This window comes from Macaca mulatta, chromosome 19, assembly GCF_049350105.2.
Source record: "Macaca mulatta isolate MMU2019108-1 chromosome 19, T2T-MMU8v2.0, whole genome shotgun sequence".
In the NCBI taxonomy this organism is placed as follows: domain Eukaryota; kingdom Metazoa; phylum Chordata; class Mammalia; order Primates; family Cercopithecidae; genus Macaca; species Macaca mulatta.
The window spans coordinates 65,912,079-65,924,696 of NC_133424.1; the positions used below are offsets into that span (position 1 = coordinate 65,912,079).

At 47.1% G+C, this 12,618-nt stretch overlaps 1 protein-coding gene and 4 non-coding genes across 5 annotated transcripts in view; all 5 read left to right on the forward strand.

Moving 5' to 3' along the window:
* NDUFA3 (NADH:ubiquinone oxidoreductase subunit A3) overlaps nt 1-12,618 on the forward strand; it is a 427,160-nt gene that overhangs the window by 3,745 nt on the left and 410,797 nt on the right. The gene's annotated exons all lie outside the window — the stretch shown is intronic.
* On the forward strand, nt 306-429 carry MIR498 (microRNA mir-498). The gene has a single exon (NR_032550.1). It is a non-coding gene; the product is annotated as a microRNA mir-498 (primary transcript).
* Nucleotides 6,931-7,040, forward strand: MIR519E (microRNA mir-519e). The gene has a single exon (NR_128316.1). It is a non-coding gene; the product is annotated as a microRNA mir-519e (primary transcript).
* Nucleotides 8,736-8,822, forward strand: MIR519C (microRNA mir-519c). The gene has a single exon (NR_032575.1). It is a non-coding gene; the product is annotated as a microRNA mir-519c (primary transcript).
* On the forward strand, nt 11,600-11,709 carry MIR1283 (microRNA mir-1283). The gene has a single exon (NR_128315.1). It is a non-coding gene; the product is annotated as a microRNA mir-1283 (primary transcript).

Consider the following 12,618-nt stretch of genomic DNA (forward strand, 5'->3'; position numbering starts at 1 on the left):
GTCCTCAACAGTGATTTCTAATTTCATTTCATGGTGGTGATTGAACATAATGTACTTCAATCCTTCTCCATTGTACGCCTCCCGTATTATGTGTCTCATAACGTCTATCCCGTCCTGTGCTACATGTGCACTCGAATGTTGGGAAGGGTTCAGTATGTTGAGTTGGTTTACAAAGTCACTTGAAACTTCTACCTACTTCTGCCTAATTCTGCTTATTACTGAGAGAGGACTGCCGTGGGATGCCTTTTGTTCGTACTCTGATTTCAGATGGACCGGGATGCCACCTTGAGAATGCTCAAGCCCCAAATCCTCCTTGGGAAGTGAAGCTCAGGCTGTGATTTCAAGCCAGGGGGCGTTTTTCTGTGACTGGATGAAAAGCACCTCCGGGGCTTGAAGCTCACAGTTTGAGAGCAATCATCTAAGGAAGTTGATGGCAGTGTTAATAGTTTTGTAAACAAGCGTAAAATCAGATTCCTGTGTTTTACTTCTGGATGCTGTTGATCCAAGAAATATACTTAGAAAATTCGTTTTAATGGAAATACTCATAAGCATCCTGGTAATTTCATGAAGCTACAGTGAGTCAATTGTCTGAGAATTTCCCTGCATGAAAGATCTTCAGGAGTGTAAATTTTTTATTTTTTATTTTTTATTTTTTGAGACGGAGTCTCGCTCTGTCGCCCAGGCTGGAGTGCGGTGGCGCGATCTCGGCTCACTGCAAGCTCCGCCTCCCGGGTTCAGGCGATTCTCCTGCCTCAGCCTCCCAAGTAGCTGGGACTACAGGCGCCCGCCACCACGCCCGGCTAGTTTTTGTGTTTTTAGTAGAGATGAGGTTTCACCGTGTTAGCCAGGATGGTCTCGATCTCCTGACCTTGTGATCCGCCCGCCTTGGCCTCCCAAAGTGCTGGGATTACAGGCGTGAGCCACTGCACCCAGCCTCGATTTAAGTTTTAAATTGTAGAGATGGGCGTCTCTCTATGCCACCCAGACTAAACTGGGCTGTGCCCCTGTGCACTCCCTAGTAGCCGGCACTTCAGGCAAATGTTAACCCATAAACAGGCAAGAAGAAAGGAAGGACTATTCTTTGGCTCTGTCTGACTTTTTGAGACAGTCTGTGACCTCCCCTCACTGCAAACTCTGCCTCCTGGGTTCAAGCAATTCTCTTTGTTCAATCAGTCTCTCTGCTCCTAGGCTGGAGTCCAGTGGCAGGATCTTGGCTCACTGCAATCCCAGCCTCGTGAGTAGCTGGGATTACAGGTGCATGCCACCACGCCCATCTAATTTGTGTATGTTTGTAGATACTGAGTTTTACCACGTTGGCCAGGATCCACCCACCACGGCCTGCCAAAGTGTCAGGATTGCAGGTGTGAGCCTCCGTGCCCAGCCCTATCTCTGACCTTTCTGAACTGAGGAAATGTTCTTTTGAAATAGACTCTGAAATCTGAATGTTTAACATATTTGCAACGACCACCGCTCTAGTTTTAGAAGATTTTCATCGCTCCAGTCTTATTCCCATTTGCAGTCAGTTCCCACCCCACTCATCTACCCAGACTCTGGCCACCGCTCCCCATCTCTCTAGCTCTGGATCTGCCTCTTGTGGGCATGTGACATAGATCAGTTTTGAATGGGTGGCCTGTTGTGACCACTTATTGAGGATAATGGGTTGGTTCTGGTTGTCTGCAGTGTGAATCTTACCACTGAAGGGTGGTCCCTGGATGGAAGCAGGAGGCTGGGAGAACATCCTTTGGGAATGGAGTGGGATGGGCAGACCCTGATGTCTAGGAAGCTCACGAGGGTGGAAGACCCCATGTTCCTCCCTGAGAACTGCAAGGTGACCCTCCTGGGACACTGGAAGGAGTGAAGGCATCCGGACTGGGAACACCAGGGCACTGCACCACTGCAGGCAGGACAGCCGAGGGGAAAGGAGAGCCAGGCATCACTGGCTGGGGCCATTGTGGGTTTGATCTGGATGGAGCAGGTGTCTTCTGGGAGAGAGAGCCCCTGGGATTTTCGCTCTGCTCCCTGGCTATCTTTTAGTCCAAGAATCTGATGACGACAAAAGTCCTGCCCAGGGCCATTTCATTTGGTTTCTGGAGCCCCGTGGTCCTTCCTGCCTGGACTTGGGATCTTTTGGGGAAGTTTGGGATCTGGCAGGGCGTCTGCATAATCCATAGAAATCCCTGAGAGTCCCTTCCCTTGACTGACATCTCCATGTTCCTACCCATTACCTTCCTAAGAAGACCCTTATCTGAATTACTAAAGGGGGCTTCCCAGATCAGGGAAACCCCGTTAACTTTGTATCTCAGATCAACAGCATACTTGAGATGTACTTGAACTAGAAATGATTGGTTGTTTAGATGTGGGCATTTGTTTTACCTAACTGGGTCTCCAAGAAAAAACAAAAAATTATTGAGGTTTTACAGCCTAGCCTGTGGTCTTTCCTGAAGAATGTTTGTGTGTGTGACAATGTACATTTTTTTTTCTCTGCTCTGTCAAATATTACTGAGGAGCTTTTATGACCTCGCCTGTTGTCTATCCTGGAGGGTATTTGTGTGTGCAACAATGTATATTCTTAAGCATTATTTTAGATTCCATTTTGAATGCTCCCATCAGGACTGTGTGTCCCTGTGCTGGAACTCAAGTGAACACTGGCTCAAAATCCCTAGAAATGCAGCCCAATTCTCTTGGTTAAAGATAAGGCATGCATAGTAGGCATTGCTTTTTCTCTTTGGAGACAAAATTCAGGAGGATTGCCCCTTGATGAACAAGGCTAACCTGCTGAGCCTTTGAAGCAAGGAACTGGACATGGTCCTTTAAGGGGTTTATGTTCTGGATTCCATAAAACATGCAGACAGGGGCAATGAGTGGATCTTTTTTATTTTTCTTTTCTTTTATTTTGAGATGGAGTTTTACTCTGTCTCCAGTCTGGAGTGCAGTGGCACGATCTCGGCTCACTGCAACTTCTGCCTCCTGGTTCAAGCAGTTCCCCTGCCTCAGCCTCCCGAGTAGCTGGGACTACAGGCACCCACCGCCACGCCCGGCTAATTGTATTTTTAGTAGAGATGGGGTTTCACCACGTTGGCCAGGATGGTCTTGATCTCTTGACCTCGTGATCCGCCTGCCTAAGCCTCCCAAAGTGTTGGGATTACAGGCGTGAGCCACTGCACCCGGCCAATGAATGCATCTTTATTTTTGTGTTCATTTTAACCTGGTAAGGAAAATTACAACAAAAAACCGAGTTTTGGAGCGAGAAGATCTCATGCAGTCATTCTCCAATAGGAAGCACCATCTGTGGTCTGAAAGCAAGCAGAGGGCCTCCTTTTGGAGCGTTACTGTTTGAGAAAAACTACGTTGAAGTTGCTGCTGATCCAGTAATACATTTGCAGAGCATGCTTCTTATCATCAGGCTTGCATGATATTGGGGTTCTGTTTTCTTTAGGTTTTTTTGCAACACAGGGTCTCTGTTGCCCAGGCTGGAGTGCAGTGGCACTTCCAACCTAGACCTCTTGGGCTCAGTTGATCCCCCCTCCTCCCTTATTTTTCTCTTGAGACAGTCTTGCTCTGTGGCCCAGATGCAGTGGTACGTTCTCTGCTCACTGCAACCTCTGCCTCCTGAGTAGCTGGGATTACAGGCACCTGCCACCACGCCTGGCTAATTTCTGTGTTTTTAGCAGAGATGGAGTTTCATCATATTGGCCAGGTTAGTCTTGAACTCCTGACCTCAGGTGATCTGCCCGCCTTGGCCTCCCAAAGTGCTGGGATTACAGGCATGAGCCACTGTGCCCAGCCGACAAAGTATGTTCTTAAATATCATCTTAGATTCCATTTTGGATGCTCCCATCGGGACTGTGTGTCCCTGTCCTGGAACTCAAGTGAACACTTGGCTCAAAATCCATTGCTGTTCTCTAGAAATCGAGCCCAGTTCTCTTGGTTAAACATAAGGTATGTGTAGTGGGCTTTGGTTTTTCTGTTTTGAGACAAAACTCAGGAGGATTGTCCCTTGATGAACAAGGCTAACCTGCTGAGCCTTTGAAGCAAGGAACTGGAGATGGTCCTTTTCAGGGTTTATGTTCTGGATTCCGGAAAACATGCGGATGGGGCCAATAAATGCGTCTTTATTTCTGTGTCCCTTTTTTTTTTTTTTTTTTTTTTTTGAGACGGAGTCTCGCTCTGTCACCCAGGCTGGAGTGCAGTGGCTGGATCTCAGCTCACTGCAAGCTCCGCCTCCCGGGTTCACACCATTCTCCTGCCTCAGCCTCCGGAGTAGCTGGGACTACAGGCATCCACCACCTCGCCCGGCTAGTTTTTTGTATTTTTAGTAGAGACGGGGTTTCACCGTGTTAGCCAGGATGGTCTCGATCTCCTGACCTCATGATCCGCCCGTCTCGGCCTCCCACAGTGCTGGGATTACAGGCTTGAGCCACCGCGCCTGGCCTTCTGTGTCCATTTTAACCTATTAAGGAAAATTATAGCAAAAAACCCAGAGTTTTGGAGCGAGAAGATCTCATGCAGTCATTCTCCAATGGGAAGCACCTTCTGTGGTCTGAAAGCAAGCAGAGGGCCTCCTTTTGGAGCATTACTGTTTGAGAGAAACCACGTCAAAGTTGATGCTGATCTCAGTAGTACATTTGCAGTGCATGCTTCTTATCATCAGGATTGCGTGATGTTGGGGTTCTGTTTTTGTTTAGTTGTTTTTTGCAACACAGGGTCTCTGTTGCCCAGGCTGGAGTGCAGTGGCACTTCCAACCTGGGCTTCTTGGGCTCAATTGATCCCCCCTCCTCCCTTATTTTTCTCTTGAGACAGTCTTGCTCTGTGGCCCAGATGCAGTGGTACGTTCTCTGCTCACTGCAACCTCTGCCTCCTGAGTAGCTGGGATTACAGGCACCTGCCACCACGCCTGGCTAATTTCTGTGTTTTTAGCAGAGATGGAGTTCCATCATATTGGCCAGGTTAGTCTTGAACTCCTGACCTCAGGTGATCTGCCCGCCTTGGCCTCCCAAAGTGCTGGGATTACAGGCATGAGCCACTGTGCCCAGCCGACAAAGTATGTTCTTAAATATCATCTTAGATTCCATTTTGGATGCTCCCATCGGGACTGTGTGTCCCTGTCCTGGAACTCAAGTGAACACTTGGCTCAAAATCCATTGCTGTTCTCTAGAAATCCAGGCCAATTCTCTTGGTTAAACATAAGGTATGTGTAGTGGGCTTTGGTTTTTCTGTTTTGAGACAAAACTCAGGAGGGTTGTCCCTTGATGAACAAGGCTAACCTGCTGAGCCTTTGAAGCAAGGAACTGGAGATGGTCCTTTTCAGGGTTTATGTTCTGGATTCCGGAAATCGTGCGGATGGGGCCAATAAATGCAGCTTTATTTCTGTGTTCATTTTAACCTGGTAAGGAAAATTACAGCAAAAAACCCAGAGTTTTGGAGCGAGAAGATCTCATGCAGTCATTCTCCAATGGGAAGCACCTTCTGTGGTCTGAAAGCAAGCAGAGGGCCTCCTTTTGGAGCATTACTGTTTGAGAGAAACCACGTTGAAGTTGATGCTGATCTCAGTAACATGCTTCTTATTTGCAGAGCATGCTTCTTATCATTAGGCTTGGCATTTTCTGTTTCTGTTTAGTTCTGTTCCGTTTTTGTTTAGTTGTTTTGCAACACAGGGTCTCTGCTGTCCAGGCTGGAGTGCGGTGGCGCTTCCAACCTAGTTCTCTTGGACTCAATTGGTCCCCCCGGCTTTTTTTTGTTTTCTCTTGCGACAGAGTCTCACTATTTGGCCCAGGCTGGCAGGCAGTGACACATTCTCTGCTCACTGCAACCTCTACCTCCCGAGTAGCTGGTATTACAGGCACGTGCCACCATGCCTGGCCAAATTTTGTATTTTTAGCAGAGATGGAGTTTCACCATATTGGCCAGGTTAGTCTTGAACTCCTGACCTATCTGCCCGTCTCGGCCTCCCAAAGCGCTGGGATTACAGGCATGAGCCACCATGCCTGGTCAGGAGTTATTTTTAATGTGAGCATACAGTATATTATTTTTTTTCTCAGGGTCTCAAAAATACATGATGTATATTTAATCATATAGTCTTATGTATATAATATAGTCATATGTATACCAAACTCTGTTCTACACACAGAGAATATTCTTATATCACTTTTGGTATTTATTTATTTGTTTCTTTCTGTGTTTTTCTTGTTTGTTTGTTTTGTTTTGAGACAAGGTCTGGCTTTAGCACCCGGGCTGGAGTGTGGTGGTACCATCTCGGCTCACTGCAACATGCAGCTGCCACCTCAGCCTCCTGAGTTCCTGCCTACAGGTGCGCACCACCACACCCAGCTAACTTGTATTTTTTGTACACACAAGATTTCACCATGTTGCCCATGCTGGTCTCGAACTCCTGAGCTCAAGTGATCCTCCTGCCTTGGCCTCCTTAAGTGCTGGGTTTAGTGGTGTGAGCCACCACGCCCCACCCATACTTGTGTATTTCTGTATTTACTGAGGAGCTTTTACAGTGTACCCTGTGGTCTATCCTGGAGGATGTGTGTGTGTGAGACAGTGTATGTTCTTGAACATCGTAGATTCCATTTTGGAAGCTCCCATGGGGACTGTGTGTCCCTGGGCTGGAACTCAAGTGAACACTTGGCTCAAAATCCATTGCTGTTCTCTAGAAATGGAGCCCAGTTCTCTTGGTTAAATGTAAGGTATGAGTAGTAGGCATTGCGTTTTCTCTTTGGAGACAAAACTCAGGAGGATTGTCCCTTGATGAACAAGGCTAACCTGCTGAGCCTTTGAAGCAAGGAACTGGAGATGGTCCTTTTCAGGGTTTATGTTCTAGATTCCGGAAAACATGCGGATGGGGCCAATAAATGCGGCTTTATTTCTGTGTCCATTTTAACCTGGTAAGGAAAATTACAGCAAAAAACCCAGAATTTTGGAGCGAGAAGATCTCATGCAGTCATTCTCCAATGGGAAGCACCTTCTGTGGTCTGAAAGCAAGCAGAGGGCCTCCTTTTGGAGCATTACTGTTTGAGAGTAACCACGTCGAAGTTGATGCTGATCTCAGTAATACATTTGCAGTGCATGCTTCTTATCATCAGGCTTGCGTGATGTTGGGGTTCTGTTTTTGTTTAGTTTTTTTTTGCAACACAGGGTCTCTGTTGCTCAGGCTGGAGTGTGGTGTCTCTTCCAACCTGGATCTCTTGGGCTCAAGCAGTCCCAGGCTTTTTTTTCTTTTTCTTTATTTTTTTCTTGAGGCAGTTTCTCTCTGTGGCCCAGGCTTGAGTGCAATGGCGTGTTGTCTGCTCACTGTAAGCTCTGCTTCCCGAGTAGATGGTGCACGTGCTACCATCCCTGGCTAATATTTGCATTTTTAGCAGAGATGGAGTTTCACTACGTTGGCCAGGTTTGTCTCCAACTCCTGACCTCAGGTTATCCACCTGCCTCAGCCTCCCAAAATGCTGGGATTATAGGCTTGAGCCACCCCACCTGGCCTCCATTTTTTTTTTTTTAATGTATGCTGTCAATGCAAGCACATATGTGTAGGAATTATTTTTCATGTGAGCATACAGTATATGGAACTTTATTTTTATTGATAGAGAGTCTCAAAAATATATGTATTTTATCATATTCTTTTCTTTTTTTTTTTTTTTGAGATGGAGTCTTGCTCTGTCGCCCAGGCTGGAGTGCAGTGGCGCGATCTCCTCCGCTCACTGCAAGCTCCACCTCCCGGGTTCACACTATTCTCCTGCCTCAGCCTCCCGAGTAGCTGGGACTACAGGTGCCCGTCACCACACCTGGCTAATTTTTTGGTTTTTTTGTATTTTTAGTAGAGACGGGGTTTCCCTATGTTAGCCAGGATGGTCTCGATCTCCTGACCTCGTGATCCACCTGCCTCGGCCTCCCAAAGTGCTGGGATTACAGCCACCGCGCCCGGCCTCATATTCTTATTATACATGTAATATAGTCATATACACACGAATAGTCATATATACACAAAACATTCTTCTACACACAGAATACTCTCGTATCACTTTGGGTAATTTTTCGTTTGTGTGTGTATATATATTTTTTCTTTTTTAGATAAAGTCTGGATCTGTCACCCAGGCTAGAGTGCAGTGGTGCCATCTTGGCTCATTGCAACCTCCACCTGCCACCTCAACCTTTTGAGTAGTTGTCTACAGGCGCACACCACCACACCCGGCTAACTTTTCTGTTTTCTCTGCACACAAGGTATCACCATGTTGCCCAGGCTGGTCTCAAACTCCTGAACTCAAGCGATCCCCCTGCCTCAGCCTCCTAAAGTGCTGGGTTTAGAGGTGTGAGCCTCACCTGCAGCTGTGTATTTCCGCTCATTTTATTGAGGAGCTTTTACTGCCTGGGCTGTGGTCTATCCTGGAGGATGTTTGTGTGTGTGATAATATATATTCTTCAACATCTTACATTCCATTTTGGATGCCCCCATCGGGACTATGTGTCCCTGTCCTGGAACTCAAGTGAACACTTGGCTCGAAATCCATGGCTGTTCTCTAGAAATCCAGCCCAATTCTCATGATTAAATATAAGGTATATATAGCAGGCATTGCTTTTTGAAACAAGGAACTGGAGATGGTACTTACAGGGGTTTATGTTCTGGATTGCAGCAATCATGCAAACAGAGCCAATACATGTATCGTTATTTTTGTGTCCATTCTAACCTGGCCAAGGAAAATTCCCACAAAAAATCCACAGTGCCAGAGCAAAAAGATCTCAGTCTGTGACCCTCTAGAAGGAAGCACTTTCTGTTGTTTGAAAGAAAAGAAAGTGCATCATTTTAGAGGATTACAGTTTGAGAAAAGCAACAGTGAAGTTGATGCTGATCTTGGTAATACATTGGCAGAGTATGCTTATCATCAGACGTGGATGATGGTGGGGTTTTGTTCCTGTTTTTTTTTTTTTTTTTTGAGAGAAGTCTCGCTCTGTTGCCCAGGCTGGAGTGCAGGGGCCGGATCTTAGCTCACTGCAAGCTCCACCCGCTGGGTTTACGCCATTCTCCTGCCTCAGCCTCCTGAGTAGCTGGGACTACAGGCGCCCGCCACCTCGCCTGGCTAATTTTTGTATTTTTTTAGTAGAGACGGGGTTTCACCGGGTTAGCCAGGATGGTCTCGATCTCCTGACCTCGTCACCCACCCATCTCGGCCTCCCAAAGTGCTGGGATTACAGGCTTGAGCCACCGCGCCCGGCCCTGTTTTGTTTTCTAAGACTGGGTCTCTGTTGCCCAGGCTGGAGGGCAGTGGCACTTCCAACCTAGCTTTCTTGGGCTCACGTGGTCCTCTTTGCAGGGTCACGATCTCCGCTCACTACAATCTCCCCTTCCCAGGTTGGAGCGGTTCTCCCGCCTCAGTCTCCTGTGTAGCTGGGAGTACAGGTGCGCGACACCACACCCTGCTAGTTTTTGTATTTTTAGCAGAGACGGGGTTTCACCGTGTTGGCCAGGCTGGTCTCAGCTCCTGACCTCAGGTGATCCACCTGCCTCGGCCTCCTAAGTCTTTGGGACTACATGGGGCGTGCCACCACACTTGGCTACGTTTTTTATTTTTGGTCTGTTGCTCAGGACGGTCTCAACTCTGGAACGCAAGCCATTCTACAGCTGTGAGCCACCTTGTCCTGAGGACCATTTCAAAGATAGTTGACGTGGCCAGGCATCGTGGGCCACACAGTCCCAGCTGCTACAGAGGCCGGTGTGGGAGGCTTCTTTGATTTCAAGGCTCTACCATGCACTAAGCTACTGCACTCCAGCCTGAGCCAACATAGCAAGATCCCATCTTTTTTTTTTTTTTTTTTTTAGACAGAGTCTTGCTTTTATGCCCAGGCTGGAGTGCAATGGTGTCATCTTAGCTCGCTGCGGTCTCCACCTCCAGGGTTCAAGTGATTCTCCTGCCTCAGCCTCCCCAGTAGCTGGGATTACAGGCATGCGCCAGCACGCCTGGCTAATTTTTGTATTTTTAGTAGAGATGGAGATTCACCATGTTGGCCAGGATGGTCTCCATCTCCTGACCTCATGATCCCCCCTGCCTCGGCCTCCCAAAGTGCTGGGATTACAGTCATGAACCACTGCACCCACCCTTTGATCCAAATTTTGAATATGGAACCCATCATAAATTTGGGTGTCACCTCTGTGCAGGGGCCATGGTGATCTCTGTCACTCCATTCATTTCTTATGTGTGCTGCCAAGGCAAACATTTATGTGTAGGAAAAATTCTTTATATGAGCATACAGTATATGGAACTTTCTTTTTTTTTGAGATAGGGTCTGAAAAATAAATGATGTACAGCCGGGCACATGAGTATACGAGCGGTTTTTTGTGTGTATGTGAGCAGTGGCTCATGCCTGCAATATCAACACTTTGGCAGGTTGAGGCAAGTGGGTCACTTGAGGTCAGGAGTTTGAGACCAGCCTGGCCAACATGGTGAAACCCTGTCTCTACTAAAAATACAAAAAATTAGCCGGGTGTGGTGGTGCACGCCTGTATTCCCACCTACTGGGGAAGTTGAGGGAGGAGAATCACTTGAACCAGACGGAGGTTGCGGTGAGCCAAGATCACACCACCACACTCCAGCCTGGGCGAGAGAATAAGACTATGTCTCAAAAAAATATATATATGTGCGTGTGTGTGTGTGTGTGTGTGTGTATATATACGTGTGTGTGTATATATATGTATACATATATGGGTGTGTGTGAGTGTATACATATATATGTATATGTCATGTATATTTCATCATATAACCATATATATATAAAGTTATATACACAAAAAATGCTCTTTTACACACAGAGATGACTCATGTCACTTTGGGGTTGTTTTTGCTTATGTGTTTTAAAAAATGTTTTTTTGCGACAAGATCTGGCTCAATCACCCAGGTTGGAGTACAGTGTTGCAATCTTGGCTCACTGCAACCTCCACCTCCCACCTCAGCATCCTGAATTAGTATCTACAGGCATGCACCACCACACCCGGCCTACATTTGTATTTTTTGTACGGACAGGGTTTCACCATGTTGTACAGGCTGGTCTTGAGCTCCTGAGCTCAAGTGAGCCTCCTGCCTTGGCCTCCTGAAGTGCTGGAATTAGAGGTGTGAGCCACCACAGCCAGCTGGTACTTGTGTATTCCTACTCAAATTTTATTGAGGAGCTTTTACCACCTAGCCTGTGGTCTATCCTGGAAGGTGTTTGTGTGTGCGACAATGTTTATTCTTCAACACCTTAGATTCCATTTTGGACGTTTCCATCGGGACTGTGTGTCTCCACACTGCAACTCAGGTGAACACTTGGCTCAGAATCCATTTGCTGTTCTCTGGAAATCCAGTCTAATTCTCTTGGGTAAGTATAAGGTATGTATGTCTAGCAGGCACTGCTTTTTCTCTTTGGGAACAAAACTCAGGAGGATTGTCCCTTGATGAACAAGGCTAACCTGCTGAGCCTTTGAAGCAAAGAACTGGAGATGGTCCTTTTCGGGGGTTTTATTCTGGATTCCAGAAAACATGCAAACAGGGCCGCTAAATGCACCTTTATTTTTCTGTCCATTTAAACATGATCAAAGGAAATTCCACGAAACCCAGAGTGCTGGAGCAAGAACATCCCAGGCTGTGACTCTACAAAGGAAAGCACTTTCTGTTGTCGAAAGAAAAGAAAGCGCTTCCCTTTTGAGAATTACGGTTTGAGAAAAGCAGTGTTGAAGTTGAGGTTTATCTTGGTAATACATTTGCAGAGCATATTTATCATCAGGCTTGGACATGGTGGGGTTCTATTTTGGTTTTGGGTTTTTCTAAGACAGGGTCTCTGTTGCCCGGGCTGGAGTGCGGTGGCACTTCCAGCGTCCATGTCACAAGTAGCTGGGATTACAAATGCTCACCACCATGACCTGCCAGTTTTTGTATTTTTAGCACAGTTTGCGGGGCTGGTCTCAACTCCCAACCTCAGGTGATCCGCCCAACTTGGCCTCCCAAAATGCTGGGATTACAGGCCTGAGCCACTGTGCCTGGCCTTTTTTTTTTTTTCCTAATTTTGAATCTGAAACTCGTCATGAATTTGGGTGTCACTTTTATGCAGGGGCCATGGTAATCTCTGTCATTCCTTTTTTTTTTTTTTTTTTTTTTGAGATGGAGTCTTGCTCTGTCACCCAGGCTGGAGTGCAGTGGCCGGATCTCAGCTCACTGCAAGCTCCGCCTCCCGGGTTTACGCCATTCTCCTGCCTCAGCCTCCCGAGTAGCTGGGACTACAGGCGCCCGCCACCTCGCCCGGCTAGTTTTTTTTTTTTTGTATTTTTTAGTAGAGACGGGGTTTCACCGTGTTAGCCGGGATGGTCTCTCGATCTCCTGACCTCGTGATCCGCCCGTCTCGGCCTCCCAAAGTGCTGGGATTACAGGCTTGAGCCACCGCGCCCGGCCCCATTTATTTTTTATGTGTGCTGACAAAGCAAGGACTTATATGTAGGAATTATTCTGTGAGCATATAGTATATAGAACTTTCTTTTGAGACAGGGTCTCAAAAATATATGACGTATGGCCAGGTGCTGTGGATTGCGCTTGTAATCCCAGCAGTTTGCGAGGCCGAGGCGGGTGGATCACCTGAGGTCAGGAGGACGAGACCAG